The 23,977-nt window shown below is 46.4% G+C and overlaps 1 protein-coding gene across 12 annotated transcripts in view; it reads left to right on the plus strand.

Moving 5' to 3' along the window:
* Window positions 1–597: 597 nt before the first annotated feature.
* LOC137658678 (zinc finger protein ZFP2-like) overlaps window positions 598–23,977 on the plus strand; it is a 196,301-nt gene continuing 172,921 nt past the window's right edge. For 5 of the 12 annotated variants that reach the window (XM_068393638.1, XM_068393650.1, XM_068393644.1 and 2 more), the window contains exon 1: window positions 666–846. The gene's annotated coding sequence lies outside the window, so the exon portion shown is untranslated. The other 7 variants (XM_068393642.1, XM_068393645.1, XM_068393639.1 and 4 more) reach the window with 6 other exon arrangements.

A 23,977-nucleotide genomic window follows, 5' to 3' on the forward strand; every position in this document is an offset into this window, starting at 1 on the left:
TGTGTCCCCATATATCTGACAACACTCAGATTACCAAACAATTCTTCTTCGCTCAAGGAGTTAACTACTGTAGCCTAATGCCATTGTTTAGTGGCTACTTCCCTCTCGGTAAGCAACTCTTCTGGGAGAAGGTCATTCCAAAATTTAACTATTGTTCTCTAGTCTTGGGTAGTACCATAGCTTCTGTACCATGGTCTTCCCATACCTTGGGTTACAGTTCTCTTGCTTGAAGGTACAGTTGGACAGGGTATTCTATCTTTTTCTCTTCCTACCACGTGTGTGTTTTTTTTTTATTCTTTTACAACTTGTATGTGAGAGATCTAATTTAGTGTTGATACTGTTCTTAAAATACTTTATTCTAATTATTCATTACTTCCCAGTAGTTTATTTCATCGTTTCCTTTCCTCACTGAGCTATTTTATCTGTTAGAGCCCTTGGGTTTATAGCATCCTGCTTTTCCAACTAAGTTTGTAACTTAGCTTGTAATAATAATAATAATAATAATAATAATAATAATAATAATAATAATAATAATAATAATAATAATAAATGTGTCCAAAAATATCACACTTACAGTGTAACATTATGAAGAAGAAGAGTGTTTGTTTACGTCGTTTGGCATCCAGCAGACAGGTTTGTCCTACAGTTAATATTTTGATGTAAATATCCGTATCCTTTATCGCGGTTAATTGAAAAATAGGATAAGGCGCAATGTTTCGAGTGATTTTAGATATTGCAAATTATCAAATATGTTGAAGAAAATGTCCTATGGCCAAATGTTTTTCTGAATTAACTGCACTCCAGAGATATTCTAGTTTACCTAAAACTCTCCTTACCCAACCTACGGTAATGGAGACCCGTCTATGATGATTAGTGGTTAATATATTATTTAAAAGATTTGTGCATGAATTAAAACCTATTTAGAAGTGAAGGGGTGTATGTATTTTAGCGGCCACCTGTATTGCTAACCTAGAATACGGCAGTGTAAGGGGGTTGGTAGGGGCGCGTTGGGCCCCCCTCCCGTTAGTCATGTAGGTAAGGACACGGCTTGTAAGTTAGGTTAGGTTCATTGGTACATGAAAAATGGACATCAACTAACCTAAACTTTCCCCCCCTAACTTAACCTACAAGCCGTATCTGTACCTACTTACCTAATTGGGGGGTGGGCTAATGCACCCCTACGACTCCCTCACACTGCCGTATTCTAAGCTAGACATATTACATGGCCACTATCATACATACACCCCGATATGATACTTAAAGATTTGTAATTATTTATTGAATTCCACTTACAATCTCTAATTTTCATTTGACTGTACTTAGAGTGAATAGTTGAGTTTATTATAATAGTACTTTACTGATATATTGCAGAATAGTTCTGTAAGAGATCAAAAAGAAATTACTTGGCCAAAGCACACAGGGATATTCTATGATATATTGCTCAAGGACATAGGTTAGCTTTGACCTCTGGTTCTCTTGGACATAGGCTAGGTTTTGCCTCTGGTTAGGTTAGGTAGGAAAGGTTAAGTTATGATATATCCAAGTTAAGGAAGGCTTATGACTTTCTTATGATTCCATAGTTTTAACTTTTATTTTTATTCTTAAGGTGATTCTTCAATGCTAGAGATAATAGACAATTTTTAACGAGTATGCAAAACATTTTTTTTTTTTTTTTGTATGAAGCTTGGTATATTTTTATGCCAATGACAGGATGTTGTTATTTCACTCTCCACTATAATTATGTTGCAAGGTATTTTTTATCCCATGGTTAAGTATTTTCATTTACTTAACAAGGTTAATGTGTATACTTTACTTTAGCTTCTAGGGCTGTTTTCATGGTGCTGCCCAAAAATAAAAAAAAAATAAAAAAGAAAGCATCATAGGGCTAAATAGAATTTTTATTTATATTCTTTATTTAGATAATTGTATACCAAAGTTCACATTAATTTTCAAATCCACATTATCATAGCACTTTAAAAACATAAGTCTTCAACTTCTTGAAAACCTTTGTCATCTGTCCTTATATCAAGTGAAAGCCTTTTTTACAATCTTGAGGCCGTGTATTAGAAGGCAATAGGACCTTAAGTTGAGCTTCATCTTTGTTCTAGAGCACAATTTGTGGGCTGTATGATGTGTAGAAATTTTCAGAAATATTTTGGATGTCCAGTTGTTGGTGAGTTATTGCACATATCTTAAAAGATTTATTTCAGTAGATACTACCGCTAGGGAGTTGTTGGGTCCTTTGACTGGCCAAACAGTACTGTACTACATTAGATCCCTCTCTGGTTACGGCTCATTTTTCCTTTGCCTACACATCACATATGCCAAATAGTCTGGTCTATTGTTTCCACATTCTCCTCTGTTCTCGTACACTTGACAACACTGAGATTACCAAACAATTTTCTTCCTTACTCAAGGGGTTAACTACTGCACTGTAATTGTTCAGTGACTATTCTCCTCTTGGTAAGGGTAGAAGAGAAACTTTGATCATGGTAAGCAGCTTTTCTAGGAGGACACTCCAAAAGCCTACTTTTTCAATATTAAACTTACCCGATAATCATGTAGCTGTCAACTCCGTTGCCCGACAGAATTCTATGGAGGGATACGCCAGCTATCACAAAACTAGAAGGGGGTGTATTTACCAGCGCCACCTGTGGCCAGGTACTCAAGTACTTCTTGTTGACACCTCCTCAATTATTCCTCTGTCGTGCTTCCGGCAAGACGTTCTGGGATACGCTTATGTTCTTGGAGTATTTTCACGACTTTGGTGAAGTATTTCTCTTTGATTTCGGCTGTCGCTTTACTGGAAAACTTCTATATTAGCTTAGTTAGCTTTTGGAATTAATTTGATTAATTTTGGTGACGAGAGAGTATGAACTCTCGTTCACCTTTCAATGGCCGACCCTTCCCTTAGACGGAAGTGTTGGTGTCTAAGAGAGTATAGACTCTCTTTCTTAATTTTGCTTAACAAAGTTATAGATTTATTTTATATCTCTCCGCCTCTTATAGGCCTCTTCGATTAACTTCCTTTTATTATAAACTCATTAAAATTAATTTTTATATTTGTTTATATTCGACCTTCCTAATAGTAGGCGGTCTTTTACCGAAGTTAATAAACTTTGAGCCCGTCATTTCGGTTTTACCTGTTAACATATTATGCTATTTCCGCCACAGAGTTTGAAAGATTTTCTTTGACAGTCTCGTACTGTTTTCAAAGCTGAACTAACGTTTTGTTTTGTCTCTGCAGTTGTTGACGTTCAGAACGTTCAACTTGCACTCTATCGTTACGATAGAGAAAGAATGTTCACGGTTTCACGTTGCAGTAAGAGTAACCGTGTCTAGCGTTTTGTTCATTCTTTCTTAACTTAATGGTTTTGATCCTAATAAAGGAACTTTTCAGTTTTTTTTTTTTCCTTTAACAATAATATGTTTTAACGATATATATGATTGGGCTCTTCTCTCAGGTTCTAAGTCAAGAGAGAGAGAGAGAGAGAGAGAGAGAGAGAGAGAGAGAGAGAGAGAGAGAGAGAGAGAGAGAGAGACGGAGGGAGAAAGAGGATAAACGTTTCATTCAAGCCTGCCAGGCGTACGAGTAACGTCATTATCGATTTTTGCTCTTCTCCCTAGTCTCTTTAAGGGAAGAAACTAAACGTTTCTAGAGTGATCTAGTGTTTAGTCTCTTTCCAACCACTGATTTATCTTTCATTAGATTTTTCTGTTACATTGTAATTCTGTTTTCGCAATTACTAACTTTGAGAAAGGATAGAATTGCGTATTTCAGGTACAAACCACTTAAGTTTCGAGTTCAGTGAAATAAGTGCAAACAGAAATCAAAGTGATAAGTGATTAGTGCGTGAGGGTACTTTTGTGCGCGCCAGTCGTCCTCCCAGTCCGGGACCTCTTGCAAGCTCCCAAGCCCAGGGGAGAAGCAATGTCGAAGGGCATAAGGGTTCAGCAGGCCTTGATCGGCGCACAGAAGTATTCTCGGTGGTTGTGGGCGTGTCTTACCGAGACCGTCACTCCCACCCGCAGACGATTGAGCCCTTATTTTGCTCGTCTGCAGAAGAGATTAGGGGAGAAAATAAAGGCAGAGTAACGCTGGTCTCAGGTCTCTAGACTTCTTAAACGTTAAGTCCAGACCTATGCCAGACGTACGAAGTTAAAGTTCACAACCCGAATGCAGTCGTTGGGTTAGCTCTGACTCTCCTAAGTCATCAGTTGATTACACTCCGACTAAGAGGAGTAAGGTTCTGCCACAACAGATCTCTGCTGTTAAGGCTTTACCTCAGCAGAACTTAGTGTCTGCCGACCCCAAGTTAACTCTACTGCAGTCCATACGGTCACAACTTTCGGTCTTGATGCGTGAGTGTCGGGCTGAGAGTGTTGCACCGCCTGCACTCCCTCCACCTGTTCTCGCTGCACCTGTGCTCGCCCAGCCTGCACCTGCTCCGCCTGTGCTCGCCCAGCCTGCACCTGCTCCGCCTGGTCGCAGCACCATCTGCCAGGCGTACGATGTTGTGAACTCTACTACAGTCCATGCAAGCACAGCTTTCGGACTTGATGAGTGAGTGTCGGGCTGAGAGTGTTGCTCCACGCCTCCGCCTACACTCCCTCCTCCTACACTCGCTCCGCCTGATCACAGTACCATCTGCCAGGCGTATGATGTTGTGGACTCTACTACAGTCCATGCAAGCACAGCTTTCGGACTTGATGCGTGAGTGTCGTGCTGAGAGTGTTGCACCTCCTGCACCTGTGGTGCACCAACCTCCTGCACCCGTTCAGCCTGTGCTGCACCCGCCTGCACCGGTGGTGCACCAACCTCCTGCACCCGTTCAGCCTGTGCTGCACCCGCCTGCACCGGTGGTGCACCAACCTCCTGCACCCGTTCAGCCTATGCTGCACCCGCCTGCACCGGTGGTGCACCAACCTCCTGCACCCGTTCAGCCTGTGCTGCACCCGCCTGCACTCGCTGCACCCAGTCGCAGCTCCATCTGCCAGGCGTACGATGTTGAACCACTTTCAGAGTTTGCTGTTCACAGTGTTGTTCAGCCTCAGCCTTCTTTAAGGCAACCCTTGCTTTGGGATCAGGAGAGTTACACTCTTCCTCCTCCTCCCCTTGCTGCTCCGCCAGTGGTGCAACTCTCGGTTGGGGTACAACAACCTCTCCCCTCCGTGAGTCTGTCTGCTCAACCAGCGCTGCACCGAGTTCAACCCTCATCTAGGCAAGCTCATCTACACCATGCACTTGCGCCTCAGGAGCCTCAGCTTGCTAGAACTTTACCTTGTTCTGCGCAGCCTCAACCTTCTCATGCTCCACTCATCTCTCAGGAACAGGAACGGACTACTCCGCCTCCGTCCTCCGCTTAGCTGGTACAATCCTTGGGTGCAACTCTTGCTAGGAGTCAACCTCCTTCACCCTTGCACCTGCCTTCTGCTCCGTCTGTTGTTCAGCCTATGCAGTCTGAACCTCAGGTTTTCCCTCAAGTTGAGGAAACCTCTGTTGTTGTTCCAGCTCGTTCTGACTCTGCTGTTCAGCATACCATGGTTTAAACCCCATGCAAGCATGCATTAAGCAATCTAGCACTGGTCATGGAATTTCTGAGAAATGTTAAACGCCATGCACACGCTCTGCTTTCCTTTCAGCAGGCTCTGCTTACAGCAGGCTCTACTTCCTACATGCTCAGCATTCAGCATGCTCTGCATTCAGCATGCTCTGCATACAACATGCTCTGCATACAGCATGCTCTGCATTCAGCATGCTCTGCATACAGCATACTCTGCATACATCATGCTCTGCATACCTTACCGCATGCTTCTCAACACATCTTGGGTTGTTGCCAACTCACTAGACTGTCAAGCAGTTTCATAACGTTGCCTTCTAGTCTGCTGCTTTGCACCAGTGAACCCTCACTCAGAGAACTTAGCTTTTCTAGGATAAGGTCCCTGTAGATGAGAAAGTTCTTTTCTCCCTCCTTCTGATATTCCCTTGAGGACTCTGTCATTTGGAGGGAGCCTTTAGCTGCATAACCTCTTATGGACTTTTATTTAAGCATAACATGCTTACAGGGAAGGTAATGGTTACACTTCAGCCGCTAATCCCGTCTGTTACCACACCTGCTCCCATAGACCTTGAGCTGTGTTGCATGACATGCAGTCCAAGCTTAGTCCTTGTTAGAGGATTTTTTGTTTACGGAGTCAATGTGTCACGGGGAAGACGTTCAACAACCAACAGAAGGGACTTGTTGTGACGCAGTGGGCAACCTCAGCAACCCGTTAAGGAGTTGTCTGTACGACCCAGACAGTCTAGACAGATTCGGGTTGTCACTGTACTTCCTCGCTTGCCCATGATTGACAGTTTACAGACTGTGCAGCAGTATCATGATCTTGTGTCCGGCTCCGTCAGACGACTGGCTTTTAAGAGCTCCCTCAAGTCGTCGCTGTCTGGAGATTTTCAAATGGACTATGGATCTGACCAAGGAACTGGGCCTCCTGGTCAATTTTGAGGAGTCTCAGGTCGTTCCATCCCAGACCATTGTCTCCTTGGGTATGGATCTTCAGAGTCGAGCTTTTTCGGACTTGTCCGTCGGCCCCAAGGATCTTCCAAGCCCTAGAATGCATCCAGAGCATGCTGAGAAGGAACCGATGCTTAGTCAGGCAGTGGATGAGTCTAACAGGGACACTTTCATCGCTGGCCCTGTTCATCGAGTTAGGGAGACTCCTCCTCCGCCCCCTTCAGTATCATCTAGCTGCTCACTGGATAAAGGACATGACGCTAGAGACGGGCTCAGTTCCTGTTTCCGAAGAGATGAGGTCTACTCTACGTGGTGGAAGAACAGCATTCTTCTCAAGGAAGGTCTACCATTGGCTGTTCAGTCCTCCGACCACCGTCTCTTCTCGGACGCATCGGACACGGGCTGGGGTGCGACACTGGACGGACAGGAATGCTCGGGAACATGGAATCAGGAGCAAAGGACACTTCACTTCTATTGCAAGGAGTTGTTGGCAGTTCATTTGGCCTTGATAAACTTCAAGTCCCTCCAGCTTAACAAGGTGGTGGAGGTGAACTCCGACTACACCACAGTCTTGGCTTACATCTCCAAGCAGGGAGGGACTCATTCGAGGAAGTTGTTCGAGATCGCAAGGGACCTCCTCATTTGGTCAAAAGATCGAAAGCTCACGCTGGTAACGAGGCTCATTCAGGGCGATATGAATGTCATGGCAGATCGCCTCAGCCGGAAGGGTCAGGTCTTCCCCACAGAGTGGACCCTTCACAAGAATGTTTGCAGCAGACTTTGGGCCCTGTGGGATCAGCCAACCATAGATCTATTCGCTACCTCGATGACCAAGAGGCTCCTCTTGTATTGTTCTCCGATTCCAGACCCAGCAGCAGTTCGCGTGGATGCCTTTCTGCTGGATTGGTCCCATCTCAACCTGTATGCATTCCCGCCGTTCAAGATTGTCAACAGGGTACTTCAGAAGTTCGCCTCTCACAAAGGGACACGGCTGACGTTGGTTGCTCCCCTCTGGCCCGCGAGAGAATGTTTCACTGAGGTACTGCAATGGCTGGTCGACGTTCCCAGGACTCTTCCTCCTAGAGTGGACCTTCTGCGTCAACCTCACGTAAAGAAGGTACTCCCAACCTCCACGCTCTTCGTCTGACTGCCTTCAGACTATCGAAAGACTCTCAAGAGCTAGAGGCTTTTCGAAGGAGGCAGCCAGAGCGATTGCCAGAGCAAGGACGACATCCACTCTCAGAGTCTATCAGTCTTTATGGGAAGTCTTCCGAAGCTGGTGCAAGGCCAATGCAGTTTTCCTCAACCAGTACCAATGTAACCCAGATTGCTGACTTCCTGTTACATCTAAGGAACGTAAGCTCCCTATCAGCTCCTACGATCAAGGGTTACAGAAGTTTGTTGGCAGCGGTTTTCCGCCACAGAGGCTTGGATCTTTCCTCCAACAAAGATCTACAGGACCTCCTTAGGTCTTTTGAGACCTCTAAGGAACGTCGGTTGTCCACTCCAGGCTGGAATCTAGACGTGGTCCTAAGGTTCCTAATGTCATCAGGATTTGAACCGCTCCAATCAGCCTCTTTTAAGGACCTCACATTAAAAAACTCTTTTCCTCGTGTGCTTAGCAACAGGTAAAAGAGTAAGTGAGATCCACGCCTTCAGCAGGAACATAGGTTTCACATCTGAAACGGCTACATGTTCCTTACAGCTCGGTTTTTTGGCTAAAAACGAGCTTCCTTCCCGTCCTTGGCCTAAGTCGTTCGAGATCCCAAGCCTGTCCAACATGGTGGGGAACGAACTGGAGAGAGTACTTTGCCCAGTTAGAGCTCTTAAGTACTATCTAAAGGTCAAAACCATTACGAGGACAATCAGAAGCCTTATGGTGTGCTATCAAGAAGCCTTCTCTACCAATGTCTAAGAACTCAGTTTCTTACTACATCAGGCTTCTGATTAGAGAAGCAAATTCTCATCTGAAGGAAGAAGACCTTGCTTTGCTGAAGGTAAGGACACATGAAGTGAGAGCTGTGGCTACTTCAGTGGCCTTCAAACAGAACCGTTCTCTGCAGAGTGTTATGGATGCAACCTATTGGAGAAACAAGTCAGTGTTCGCATCATTCTATCTCAAAGATGTCCAATCTCTTTACGAGTACTGCTACACCCTGGGTCTATTCGTAGCAACGAATGCAGTAGTAGGCGAGGGCTCAGCCACTACATTCCCATAATCCCATAACTTTTTAACCTTTCTCTTGAATACTTTTTATGGGTTGTACGGTCGGCTAAGAAGCCTTCCACATCCTTGTTGATTTGGCGGGTGGTCAATTCTTTCTTGAGAAGCGCCAAGGTTAAAGGTTGTGATGAGGTCCTTTAGTATGGGTTGCAGCCCTGTATACTTTAGCACCTTTGAGTTGATTCAGCCTCCCAAGAGGAACGCTGCGCTCAGTAAGGAAGACGATCTTATTAAAGGCAGAGTAACGGTTCAAGTCGACTTCCTTACCAGGTACTTATTATTTCATTGTTATTGTGGATAACTGATTATATGAAATATGGGATACTTAGCTATCCTTTAATCTTGTACACTGGTTTTCACCCACCCCCCTGGGTGTGAATCAGCTACATGATTATCGGGTAAGTTTAATATTGAAAAATGTTATTTTTATTAATAAAATAAATTTTTGAATATACTTACCCGATAATCATGATTTAATCGACCCTCCCTTCCTCCCCATAGAGAACCAGTGGACCGAGGAATAATTGAGGAGGTGTCAACAAGAAGTACTTGAGTACCTGGCCACAGGTGGCGCTGGTAAATACACCCCCTTCTAGTTTTGTGATAGCTGGCGTATCCCTCCATAGAATTCTGTCGGGCAACGGAGTTGACAGCTACATGATTATCGGGTAAGTATATTCAAAAATTTATTTTATTAATAAAAATAACATATTGTTCTCTAGTCTTGGGTAGTACAATATCCTTTGTGCCATGGTCTTCCACTGTTTTGGATTAGAGTTCCCTTGCTTGAGGATACATTAGGGCACACTATTCTATTTTATTTCTCTTCCTCTTGTTTTTTAATTTTTTTCCGTAACTGGTATACAAACCTATGCTATTTATTATGGGTATTACTTTTGGCGAAGCTGAAAGGAGAAACCATTGAAATTTAGCGAGGGTTAACTACCCATCCGCTAGTTAGCAGGATAGGGGGTTTAGCTAGGTACCCCCTTCACTTGCACACCTATGACTGAGCTCACTTTACTTTTGTGAACGGTCATTGCCGCTCTTCATCTTTGCATGGTTTTGACTGTCATGTAATTCTTTTTATGCTTTTTCTTTGCAGTGTTTATGTGTGTATTGACTTCTGCTTCTGGAAATGCATACCTTGCCTGGTCCTGAGGGTTGCACCTGCCGTACCTTCACATTAGCCGAGGATACGGATCCTCAAAGCCTTTGTCCTACCTGCAGAGGTCAACGGTGTGATGAGTTGAACAAGTGTTTGTTCCTGAACTGGAATACAAACCACGCTATTTATTAGGGGTATTACTTTCGGCGTAGCTGAAATGACGAGCCATTAAAGTTTAGCGAGGGTTAACTATCCACACCACTAGTTAGCGGGGGGGGGGTTAGGGGGGAGTAGCTTGCTACCGCTCCCACTCACACACCTGTGATTTAGCTCACTTTACTTTTGGCTCTGATTGTGAATGTATGTTGCCGCTCTTCATCCTTCGCCTTTATTGGACTGCCATTAATCTGTTTTTGCTTTTGCTTTTTTCTAGTGTGTGTTTGTGTGTTGCCTTCTGCAAGCATGCGCACCTGCCCTGGACTCACCGGCCGGCCCTTTGGAACTTTTATGTCGGCGATGGAGACCGATCCCCACACCCTTTGTCCCACCTGCAGAGGTCAACGTTGTGATTGTAACAAGTGTAGGGAGGGGTGGGATTCCCAGTGGGAGAGATTTTGGGCGATGGCGGAAGAAGAAGTCTTAAGCGGGATATTTCTCCTTCGAAGGGGGAAAAACCTAAGGCCTCTTCTTCCGTCTCCCGACCCTCCTCCGAAGCTCCTACTCGTTTGGTCTCTTCCGAGAGACCGTCGAATAGTAACGTAGACCAATTTAATATTGGCCAACCCCAGTCCTCGAGAGATGGTGTTGCTTCCCCTAGCGAAGCAGTCCCACCTCTACCCCCGGGTGAGGCCTTGTCAATAACTTCCTTGTTACAGGTTTGGTCGTCCTTGGGGCTCTCATTTCCGCCCTCCAAGGACGCATTGCTGCAAATCATCCCCAGGGATGCTAGTGTGCAGCAGTCATCGTCTCCATTGGAGGTAGATCCTCTGGCCCTTGTCGACGTTGTGGTGTCAGAGGTGTCGCCTATGATCTCGTCCTACTCCTGTGCTCCTCCAGTCTCTCCGGCTGTTGCTGCCGACTTAGTTTTCCCCGTTCCTGATCATCCTTCGAGGGGAAAACTAAGTCCAACGTCTGTCTCTCCTACGAGTGTTTCTCCTCCTCGGGGGAGCTCACTCATAGAGACTCCTCTTCGGAGAACTACTGCGGGTCATGGTCAGCTTGCTGATCCAACGGCCCCTAGAGGGCATCTTCGTCGTAAAGCTTGCCCTCCACTTCGTCTGAGAGATCTCCCTTCAATATCGGTGAAAAGATGCCTCTTTGACTCTTCTGCTTTGTCATCGCAGCCATCACCTGCAGAGGAGCCTCCGCTGCAGTCATCTTTTGGCCCTCGACCTTTGATCGTGCCTGGACCTGCTACTATTCCTCCGACTTCGGTCCTGGACCTCTCTGTAGATTATTCACAATCTCCATTGGTGGATGCTAGCCCAGTTCCTGATCTACCATCCAACCGACCTGCCGACCTTCCATCACCGTTCCTGTTCCCGGTAAAGCCTCTTGAAGTCCTACTGAAGTGCACAGCTGCTTGCGATCGCTCCTCAGCTCGACAACCTCCTGCAGTGCACCATCGTTCACCAACAGCCTGTCAGCAGCAGCCCGCCCCTCAGCACTCTACAATGCTTCGGCGCGCTCCTTCACCTGCTCGCCCTCATAGACGGCAGCTGCAACATGCGCCAGCGCTCTCCCGCGTGCCAGCGCTCTCCCGCGTGCCAGCGCTCTCCCGCGTGCCAGCACTCTCCTGCGCGCCAGCACTCTCCTGCGCGCCAGCATTCTCCTGCGCGCCAGCGCTCTCCTGCGTGCCAAAACTCTCCCGCGCGCCAGTGCTCTCCTGCGTGCCAAAACTCTCCGGCGCGCCAGCACTCGTCTGCGCATCATCGAGCTCCTGCGCGCCAGCGCTCTCCTACTCATCATCACTCCCCTGCGCGCATGTGTCATCATTCGCCTACGGGCGCCATCACTTGCCCGCCCGTACTTGCCATATCTCTCCTGCCCGCCAGATCTCGCTGGCACATTCACCCACGCACCAGCACTCTACCACGCGCGCTCGCCATCTCTTTCCTACGCGCCAGTGTTTGCCCACGCTCCAGCGCTTTCCTGCTGGCCAGATCTCTCCCATGCGCACCCAACACACGCACAGGGGCGCGGGCCAACATTTTTCTGCACTTACGCGCCATCTCTTGCCCGCGCGCCCAAGCCAGCTCTCGCCCACGTGCCATCTCTCACCTGCACGCCAGCTCTCACCCTCGCGCCAGCAATCCCCAGCGCGTCAGCACTCTCCCGCGCACGCGCCAGCGCTTACCAACACGAGCAAAGGAACTGCACTTAGTTAGGTGACCATTGCCTCACTCCCCTCCCCGCAAACACCTTTCAGCGCGCCCATCAGGAAAAGGGGAACAGGCTTCTGCAGTGGGGTTCAGGATCCCAAAACTGCCATCTTCCAAGGTGCACCCACCTATATAGGAAATGCATCGCAGGAAACCTTCGGTCCCTTTCTCTTCAGGGGATCTGTCTGACAGTGTATCGGTCAGTCAGCAGCCATAGTTCAGTGCCTTAGTCAGAGCGGTAGCACAGGTCTTCAATCCGGCCCTGTCTGGCCGCTCATCAGAGCAGCCTATAGCTCCAGACTCTCGACACAGAACCATGGCATCTCCTACCCCTCTGAAGAGGAAAAGAGGAGTGTCTGACGTGGTCACTTCCTCAAGGGTAAAACTGACTCAGGTCAGGCCATCAAGGCTAGTCCCCCCTGTATCTTCCCCGGGATACTCTCCCACCTCACCTTTGCCAAGGGAGTCGCGTGGGAAAAGGACCTCCTCCATTCCACTGTCGGAGGAAGCCTCCCCTTACGCAGAGAGTTCCCTATCGGAGTCCAATAAGGAGACGACATCCAGGCCTTCGATGTTGGAGTCCTACCTCCATACTCGGAAGGAGCCCAAAGACTCCAAGACTTTGCCAAAGTCCTCCACGAGGACTACTAAGATGGAGACTGCCAGCCACTCGAGGGATGTCTGCGACCCACCCCGGGAAGAGCTCTCCGGGTTAAAAGGTGGAGACTTCGCTGCAAGTCCGACGTCAGAAGGAGAGCAAAATGAATCAGAACATGCATTCTGGCAGGTCCTTACACTTATAAGGGTTCTCAACGGGTTTACCAACCCAGAGATGCTCCCTTGGGAGGGCAAGGACGCGGTCTTAGACCGTGTCTTTGGCACCCAGAAGCCCTCAAAGACCAGTGCAGCCCTGCCTTGGTATCAAGGGTTGAAGGGTGCCGGGGCTAAGATCGCCCTACAGCTCTCCAAGTATGCCTCCTCCCAGTGTTCCTGTTCCAGCTCTACCAACAATCTCCTCTCACCTCCTTGTGTCCAACAGAGGAGGTACTTATAGATCCTGGAGAAGCCTAGTCCAGTTCTTCTCTCTCCACCATTCTTTGGAAGAGCTCACTAAGGGAGTCTCTAGAGAGACTCTCCAGGCGGCAGGTCTCGTTCTCGGCGACCGAGATCCTTAATCAGGAAAAGGTCACTAAATATGCTACGTAGTCTACTTCGTGGCTTGATATCTGGTTAGGGACCTTGGGAATCCTGGTGCAAACTGAGGATTTCTCCAGGAAGGCAATGGAGACTTTCCTTTCTCGGGCATTCTCACGATCGAGTTTCTCGCCCACCAAGTTTCAAACTTGTGGGCGAATACCATCTTGAAATGTCTGAGAGATTCCACCAACAAGTCCCCAACGTCGAGATAGCTAGGCTCAGACATTCCTCTCTAGAGGGAGCCCACCTGTTTGAGCCTAAGGACGTGGAACATGCTGCCGAGAGATGGAGGAAATCCCATCAGGACTCCCACCTCCATAGGGCTTTGACATCCAAGCCCTTTAAACCACCAGCTCCTCAGCAGCCTCGTCCAACCAAGACCACGACGACCAAGTCTATGAAGCCCTTTCCTGCCAAGGACAGGAAAGGCACTAAGTCCTCCAAGGGAGGACTTCTCTTAGCGAAGCGGCCTCGCCTCTTCCCCCGGGGGGTTGGTGGGTAGGGGGGAAGTCCATGTCACTTTCCCCTCTACATGAGGTTGGGCTGTCCATGAGGTTACCAAGTCTGCCCTCCAAGGAGGCCCTGCTGCAGCTGCTTCACCGCGGTGTTAGTTTGCAGCGATTGTCTTCTTTGTGGTATCGCAGGATTTGTCTGCTGCCCTCCCTGCCAATGTTCCTGCCTCTTCCGCCGCTGTCGAATTCTGTTCTTCCCCGCTTGCTGAACATCCTTTGTGGGGGAGCAAAATCCTAGGCATTTCTCTCCCTCCCCGAGGGATTCACTCATAGAGACACTCTCCGGAGGACTGCTGCAGATGGTCAGATTGCTGATCCTCTGGCCCCCATAGGGCGTCACTGTGGTCGTAGACCCTGATCCTCTGGCCCCCATAGGGCATCACTATGGTCGTAGATCCCGTCGAACTTGCCCTCCTTTTCGCCTTAGAGGTGCTCCTTCGCCATCGGTGAAGAGAAGCCTCTTTGGCTCGTTAGCTTTGTCTTCATAGCCCTCTTCCTTGGAGGAGCCTTCTTGTCTGACATCTCCTGGTTCCTGACCTTTGCCTTTCTCCGGGCACACTCCTGTCGACACAACTGCTAGTTCTTGGATTTCGGTTCAGGACTCTCCTGAGGATTGCTCGTGATCCCCTTCGTAGGATGTTTGTCCTTCTGAATGACACATCCTATCACCTGGATCATCTTCTAGCTGCTCGTCAGCCTTTGTCTCGGTGACCTCCTGCTTGTCCATCTCCTGCTCACTCTCTTGGTTCCTGACTCCCTATTGCTTGTCAATCGGCTGTGTATTTTTCGCCTGCTCGTCCTGATGACTCTGTTCGTCATTCATCTGTCAACCATCACTGGCCAACCCTTCGTTCGCCAATGCGTCGGGCTTCTAGTCATCAACGTGTCGCGTCAGAACGTTGTTCGTCCGGCCACATGCCTACTGTCCACCGCCCAATCTCTCGTAAATTGTCTACGAAGGTGCCTACAATAACATCTTCTCAGCATTCTCCTAAGCGTAGGCACTCGCCACGTTAGCAGGGTAATCAAGCGGTGCAGTATCAACACTATTCAACGCGTCAATCGTCACTTCCGCGTCAGCGTTCTACGACGCTTCAGCCTTTGTCGGCTCGGTAACGCTCACCAGCTCGTCAGCTTTCGCCAACGCGTCAGCGCTCGCCTAGTCTTTGGAGTTCTCCACCACATCAGCCTTCTCCAGCAAGGTGACGCTCGCCAACACGCAGGCATGCACCAGTGCTTCAGCAACTCGGGATTGCCCAACGCCTTGAAACGCAGACGAAAGACAGCAGCCAAGAAGTCACAACATCACATGGAGGCAAAGGTAGGTGATCACAGAGGGAAGGAGCAGGAGTGGAAAGGTTGGTCATCGCCCTCCAAACAATAGGTCCTCTCCGAGGAAGGGCAGAGTCCCACTTCATAGGTCACCGGCACCCCATCCCCCTCCCCACAAACACATAACGCGACCACTGGGAAAGATGGATAGGACATTTCTGGGGAATTTAAGTTGTTCCATAACTGGAATAAAAATCACGCTATTTATTATGGGTATTGCTTTCGGCGAAGCTGAAATGACGAGCCATTAAAGTTTAGCTAGGGTTAACTACCCATACCGCTAGTTAGCGGGGGTATGGGAGGGTAGCTTGCTACCGCTCCCACTCACACACCTGTGATTTAGCTCACCTTTACTTTTGGCTCGGATGGTGAATGGACGTTGCCGCTCTTCATCCTTTGCCTTTATTGGACTGCCATTAATCTGTTTTTGCTTTTTCTCTATTCTAGTATGTGTTTGAGTGTTAACTTCTGCAAGCATGCACACCTGCCCTGGACTCACCGGCCAGCCCCGTGGAACTTTGTGTCGGCGGTGTTGATTTTCTTTGGTAGAAATATAAAACTCCAAAACTGCGTGCTGTGCTTTATTCCTAATCCTTCAGAATCTCTATATACACTGACTAACTTATTTACAGTTTTATAGTTATAGTAAACAACAGATAAATATCATATGAGTAATGTTACAATGGATTGGATATTTACAGTAAAGTAGTTTAGTTGTTTTCAGGTAACAGTATGTACACAAACAACTAAACAAGTAGTTAACATAAACATTCAGATAATAGTATGTACACAGACAACTAAACAAGTAGTTAACAAACATCCCCCTTTCTTTGGGTTTTGACGAAAATAAGAAAGTAAACAAATTGATATAACATAAAATAAGGAACAAGTAGGATACATTGTAAACAATCAAATATAAAACAATAAATCATTCTCCCTTCATCTTTTCCTGCAGACGAGCTGATCTTCTTGGCAATTTAGGCATGTCGCAAATAGGATGATAGCTTGTTTGTTCATCATTAACGTTGGTTTCCCTCAATTTACTAGTTTCTTCCATTTCTGGTATTGCCGATGAATCCTGTGTAGTTGGACGGATATGAATTCTATTTCTTCTATAAATTCCTCCTTCCTTTCCCTCAATTACATAGGATCGGTTTCCTTGTGCATGGCTAATGAGCCCCTTTTCCCAACCCTTCTTGTCTGGATTTTGATAATATACAGGTTGCCCCTCGTTTAATGGTGTCATATCTCTTGCAGTTTTATCATAATATTTCTTTATGGATTCTCTCCATTTTTCAATATTAAACTTACCCGATAATCATGTAGCTGTCAACTCCGTTGCCCGACAGAATTCTACGGGAGGGATACGCCAGCTATCACTATACTAGAAGGGGGTGTACTCACAAGCGCCACCTGTGGCCAGGTACTACAGTACTTGTTGTTGACGCCACCTCACTTTTTCCTCTGTCGTGCTTCCGGCAAGACGTTCTTGGATACGCTTATGATTTTGGAGTATTGTTCACGGTTTGGTGAAGTATTTCTCTAAACTTTGCAGCTATTCGCTATACTGGAAACTTCTATATTAGCTTAGTTAGCTTTTGGAATTAATTTGATTAATTATGGTGACGAAGAGAGTATGAACTCTCTTTCACCTTTAAATGGCCGACCCTTCCCTTAGACGGAAGTGTTGGTGTCTAAGAGAGTATAGACTCTCTTTCTTAATTTTGCTTAACAAAAGTTATAGATTTATTTTATATCTCTCCGCCTCTTATAGGCCTCTTCGATTAACTTCCTTTTATTATAAACTTATTAAAATTAATTTTTATATTTGTTTATATTCGACCTTCCTAATAGTAGGCGGTCTTTTCTTGGTACCGAAGTTAATTAACATTGAGCCCGTCATTTCGGTTTTACCTGTTAACATATTATGCTATTTTAATGTCTTTGAAAGAATTTCTTTGATAGTCTCGTACTGTTTTCAAAGTTGAACTAACGTTTTGTTTTGTCTCTGCAGTTGTTGACGTTCAGAACGTTCAACTTGCGCTCTATCGTTACGATAGAGAAAGAATTTTCACGGTTTCACGTTGCAGTAGAGTAACCGTGTCTAGCGTTTTGTTCATTCTTTCTTAACTTAATGGTTTTAATCCTAATAAAGGAACTTTTCATTTTGGGAAATATTTCAGTTTTTTCCTTTAACAATAATATGTTTTCAATATTAAACTTACCCGATAATCATGTAGCTGTCAACTCCGTTGCCCGACAGAATTCTACGGGAGGGATACGCCAGCTATCACTATACTAGAAGGGGGTGTACTCACAAGCGCCACCTGTGGCCAGGTAATACAGTACTTGTTGTTGACGCCACCTCACTTTTTCCTCTGTCGTGCTTCCGGCAAGACGTTCTTGGATACGCTTATGATTTTGGAGTATTGTTCACGGTTTGGTGAAGTATTTCTCTAAAATTTGCAGCTATTCGCTATACTAGAAACTTCTATATTAGCTTAGTTAGCTTTTGGAATTAATTTTATTATGGTGACGAAGAGAGTATGAACTCTCTTTCACCTTTAAATGGCCGACCCTTCCCTTAGACGGAAGTGTTGGTGTCTAAGAGAGTATAGACTCTCTTTCTTAATTTTGCTTAACAAAAGTTATAGATTTATTTTATATCTCTCCGCCTTTTATAGGCCTCTTCGATTAACTTCCTTTTATTATAAAATTATTAAAATTAATTTTTATATATTCGACCTTTCCTAATGGTAGGCGGTCTTTTCTTGTACCGAAGTTAATTAACATTGAGCCCGTCATTTCGGTTTTACCTGTTAACATATTATGCTATTTTAATGTTTTTGAAAGAATTTCTTTGATAGTCTCGTACTGTTTTCAAAGTTGAACTAACGTTTTGTTTTGTCTCTGCAGTTGTTGACGTTTCAGAACGTTCAACTTGCGCTCTATCGTTACGATAGAGAGAGAATTTTCACGGTGTCACGTTGCAGTAAGAGTAACCGTGTCTAGCGTTTTGTTCATTCTTTCTTAACTTAATGGTTTTAATTCTACAAAGGAACTTTTCATTTTGGGAAATATTTTCCTTTAACAATAATATGTTTTAACGATATATATGATTGGGCTCTTCTCTCAGGTTCTAAGTCAAGAGAGAGAGAGAGAGAGAGAGAGAGAGAGATAGAGACGGAGGGAGAAAGAGGAGGATAAACGTTTCGTTCAAGCGAGTAACGTTGTTATCGTTTTTGCTCTTCTCCCTAGTCTCTTTAGGGGAAGAAGGTAAACGTTTCTAGAGTTTTTCTTGTTCTCAAGCTTTATGCGGTGAGAGATTTTAAACGTAGTTTATTTGATCTAGTGTTTAGTCTCTTTCCAGCCACTGAATTATTTATCTTTCATTAGATTTTTCTGTTACATTGTAATTCTGTTTTCGCAATTACTAACTTTTGAGAAAGGATAGAATTGCGTGTTTCAGGTACAAACCACTTAAAGTTTCGAGTTCAGTGAAATAAGTGCAAACAGAAAATCAAAGTGATAAGTGATTAGCGCAAAGTGTGTCAGTGTTGTGCGTGAGGGTACTTCTGTGCGTGCCAGTCGTCCTCCCAGTCCGGGACCTCTTGCAAGCTCCCAAGCCCAGGGGAGAAGCAATGTCGAAGGGCAAAAGGGTTCGGCAGGCCTTGATCGGCGCACAGAAGTATCCTCGGTGGTTGCGGGCGTGTCTTAAGAGACCGTCACTCCCACCCGCAGACGATTGAGCCCTTATTTTACTCGTCTGCAGAAGAAATTTCGGGGAGAAAACGCTGGTCTCAGGTCTCAAGACCTCTTAAACGTAAAGTCCAGACCTATGCCAGACGTACGAAGTTAGAGTTCAACACCCGGATGCAGTCATTGGGTTAGCTCTGACTCTCCTCAGTCTCAGGTGACTGCACTCCGCCTAAGAGGAGTAAGGTTCTGCCACAACAGATCTCTGCTGTTAAGGCTTTACCTCAGCAGACCTTAGTGTCTGCCGACCCCAAGTTGACTCTACTGCTGTCCATGCAGTCACAACTTTCAGTCTTGATGCGTGAGTGTCGGGCTGAGAAGGTTGCGCCTCCGCCTCCGCCTGCACTCGCTCCGCCTGCGCTCGCTCCGCCTGATCGCAGTACCGCCTGCCAGGCGTACGATGTTGAGCCACGTTCTGAGTTTACTGTTCCCAGTGGTGTACAGCTCCCTCCGCCTTCCTTAAGGCAACCTCAGCAATGGGATCAGGAGGCTTATACCTCTCTTCCTCCGCTTCCACTTGCTGCTCCACCATTGATGCAACACTCGGTTGAGGTACAACAACCTCTCCCATCCATGAGTCAGTCTCCTCAGCTCTCGCTGCAGCGAGCTCAACCCTCCTCAAGGCAAGCACAACACCTTAGCCTTGCGCCTCAGGAACCTCAACTCGCGAGACAATTACTGTGTTCTGCGCAGCCACTACCTCATCGCTCACAGCTCACACATCAGGAACCTCAACTCGTTCCTCAGGAACTTGCTACTGCGCATCCGCCAACCACTCAGCAAGCGCAACCCTTGAGGCAGCAACCTCATGCTATGAGTCAGCCACCTTAACGCATGCATCTGCCACTTTCTCCTCAACTTGAGAAATAACAAATGACAATAATAACACCTCATTACTTTCATACTTGCATTTGTAATCATATACATGTATGCCTACACAAACATTATGATAATGGAGGTTATTTGTCTTACTTATATAAAAATATATATGTATTCCTTGCAATATATTTTTAACAATATCGCAAAATATGGCAAAATATCTTCAAAACAAAAATGAATCATGAGTTATGAATGTAAGGTAAATATTATGTTGATAATAAAACCCCATGCAAGCATGCATGAAGCACTCTAGCACTGGTCATGGAATTTCTGAGAAATGTTAAACGCCATGCAACACGCTCTGCTTACCTTACAGCATGCTCTACATACAGCATGCTCTGCATACAGCATGCTCTGCATACAGCATGCTCTGCATACAACATGCTCTGCATACAGCATGCTCTGCATTCAGCATGCTCTGCATACAACATGCTCTACATACAGCATGCTCTGCATACAACATGCTCTGCATTCAGCATGCTCTGCATACAACATGCTCTGCATACAGCATGCTCTGCATACAACATGCTCTACATACAGCATGCTCTGCATACAGCATGCGCTGCATACAACATGCTCTGCATACCTTACCGCATGCTTCTCAGTCATACATCTTTGGTTGTTGCCAACTCACTAGACTGTCAAGCAGTTTCATAATGTTGCCTTCTAGTCTGCTGCTTTTGCACCATTGAAACCCTCACTGAGAGAACTTAACTTTTCTCGGATATGGTCCCTGTAGATGAGAAAGTGCTTTTCTCCCTCCTTCTGATATTCCCTTGAGGACTCTGTCATTTGGAGAGGAGCCTTTAGCTGCGTAGCCTCCTATGGACTTTTATTTAAGCATAACATGCTTCCAGGGAAGGTAATGGTTCCATTTCAGTCACTAACCCCGTCTGTTACCACACCTGCTCCCATAGACCTTGAGCTGTGTTGCAAGACATACAGTCCAAGCTTAGTCCTTGTTAAAGGATTTTTTGTTTACGGAGTCAGTGTGTCACTGGGAAGACGTTCAACAACCAGCAGAAGTGACTTGTTGTGACGCAGTGCGGCAACCTCAGCAACCCGATAAGGAGTTGTCTGTACGACCCAGACAGTCTAGACAGCTTCGGGTTGTCACTGTACTTCCTCGCTTCCCCATGGTTGACAGTTCACAGACTGTGCAGCAGTACCATGATCTTGTGTCCGGCTCCGTCAGACGACTGGCTTTTAAGAGCTCCCACAAGTCGTCGCTGTCTGGAGATTCTCAGATGGACTATGGATCTGACCAAGGAACTGGGCCTCCTGGTCAATTTTGAGGAGTCTCAGCTCATCCCATCCCAGACCATTGTCTCCCTGGGTATGGATCTTCAGAGTCGAGCTTTTCGGGCTTTTCCGTCGGCCCCAAGGATCTTCCAAGCCCTAGAATGCTTCCAGAGCATGCTGAGAAGGAACCGATGCTCAGTCAGGTAGTGGATGAGTCTAACAGGGACACTTTCATCGCTGGCCCTGTTCATCGTGTTAGGGAGAATCCACCTCCCACCCTTCAGTATCATCTAGCTGCTCACTGGATAAAGGACATGACGCTAGAGACGGTCTCAGTTCCTGTTTCCGAAGAGATGAGGTCTTCTCTCGCGTGTTGTTAGAACAGCTTTCTTCTCAAGGAAGTCTACCTTTGGCTGTTCAGAAACCCGACCGCCGTCTCTTCTCGGACACATCAGACACGGGCTGGGGTGCGACTTTGGACGGACAGGAATGATCGAGAACATGGAATCAGGAGCAAAGGACACTTCACATCAATTGCAGGAGTTGTTGGCGGTTCTTCTGGCCTTGATAAACTTCAAGTCCCTCCAGCTTAACAAAGTGGTGGAGGTGGACTCTGACAACACCACAGCCCTGGCTTACATCTTCAAGCAGGGAGGGACTCTTTCGTGAAGTTGTTCTAGATCGCAAGGGACCTCCTCATCTGGTCTAAAGATCGAAAGCTCACGCTGGTAACGAGGTTCATTCAGGGCGGTATGAATGTCATGACAGATCACCTCAGCCGGAAGGGTCAGGTCATCCCCACAGAGTGGACCCTTCACAAGAATGTTTGCAGCAGACTTTGGGCCCTGTGGGGTCAGCCAACCATAGATCTGTTCGCTACCTCGATAACCTAGAGACTCCTATTGTATTGTTCTCCGATTCCAGACCCAGCAGCAGTTCACGTGGATGCTTTTCTGCTGGATTGGTTCCATCTCGACCTGTATGCATTCCCGCCGTTCAAGATTGTCAACAGGGTACTTCAGAAGTTCTCCTCTCGCAAAGGGACACGGCTGACGTTGGTTGGCTCCGCTCTGGCCCGCGAGAGAATGGTTCTTAGAGGTACTGCAATGGCTGGTCGACATTCCCAGGACTCTTCCTCTAGGAGTGAACCTTCTACGTCTACCTCACGTAAAGAAGATACACCCGAACCTCCACGCTCTTCGTCTGACTGCCTGCAGACTTTCGAAAGACTCTCAAGAGCTAGGGGCTTTTCGAAGGAGGCAGCCAGAGCGATTGCCAAAGCAAGGAGAACATCCACTCTCAGAATCTATCAGTCTCAAAGGGAAGTCTTCCGTAGCTGGTACAAGACCAATGCAGTTTCCTCAACCAGTACCACTGTAACCCAGATTGCTGACTTCCTGTTATATCTAAGGAAAGTAAGATCCCTTTCAGCTCCTACGATCAAGGGTTACAGAAGTATGTTGGCAGCGGTTTTCCGCCACAGAGGCATGGATCTTTCCACCAACAAAGATCTACAGGACCTCCCTAGGTCTTTTGAGACCTCAAAGGAACGTCGGTTGTCCACTCCAGGCTGGAATCTAGACGTGGTCCTAAGGTTCCTTATGTCATCAAGATTTGAACCTCTCCAATCAGCCTCTTTTTAGGACCTCACATTAAAAACTCTTTTCCTCGTGTGCTTGACAACAGCTAAAAGAGTAAGTGAGATCCACGCCTTCAGCAGGATCATTGTTTTCACATCTGAAACGGCTACATGTTCCTTGCAGCTCGGTTTTTGCTAAACGAGCTTCCTTCACGTCCTTGGCCTAAGTCGTTCGAGATCCCAAGCCTGTCCAACTTGGTGGGGAATGAACTGGAGAGAGTACTTTGCCCAGTTAGAGCTCTTAGGTACTATCTAAAAAGGTCTTAACCTTTACAAGGACAATCAGAAGTCTTATAGTGTGCTATCAAGAAACCTTCTTTTCCAAGTTCTAAGAACTCAGTTTCTTACTATTCAGGCTTCTGATTAGAGAAACACATTCTCATCTGAAGGAAGAAGACCTTGCTTTGCTGAAGGTAAGGACACATGAAGTGGGAGCTGTGGCTACTTCAGTGGCCTTCAAACAGAGCCATTCTCTGCAGAGTGTTATGGATGCAACCTATTGGAGAAGCAAGTCAGTGTTCGCATCATTCTATCTCAAAGATGTCCAGTCTCTTTACGAGTACTGCTACACCCTGGGACCATTCGTAGCAACGAATGCAGTAGTAGGCGAGGGCTCAGCCACTACATTCCCATAATCCCATAACCTTTTAACCTTTCTCTTGAATACTTTTTATGGGTTGTACGGTCGGCTAAGAAGCCTTCCACATCCTTGTTGATTTGGCGGGTGGTCAATTCTTTCTTGAGAAGCGCCGAGGTTAAAGGTTGTGATGAGGTCCTTTAGTATGGGTTGCAGCCCTGTATACTTTAGCACCTTTGAGTTGATTCAGCCTTCCAAGAGGAACGCTGCGCTCAGTAAGGAAGACGATCTTATTAAAGGCAGAGTAACGGTTCAAGTCGACTTCCTTACCAGGTACTTATTATTTCATTGTTATTGTGGATAACTGATTATATGAAATACGGGATACTTAGCTATCCTTTAGTCTTGTACACTGGTTTTTCACCCACCCCCCTGGGTGTGAATCAGCTACATGATTATCGGGTAAGTTTAATATTGAAAAATGTTATTTTCATTAGTAAAATAAATTTTTGAATATACTTACCCGATAATCATGATTTAATTGACCCACCCTTCCTCCCCATAGAGAACCAGTGGACCGAGGAAAAAGTGAGGTGGCGTCAACAACAAGTACTGTAG

The sequence above is a fragment of the Palaemon carinicauda genome, chromosome 19, assembly GCF_036898095.1.
Source record: "Palaemon carinicauda isolate YSFRI2023 chromosome 19, ASM3689809v2, whole genome shotgun sequence".
NCBI lineage: Eukaryota > Metazoa > Arthropoda > Malacostraca > Decapoda > Palaemonidae > Palaemon > Palaemon carinicauda.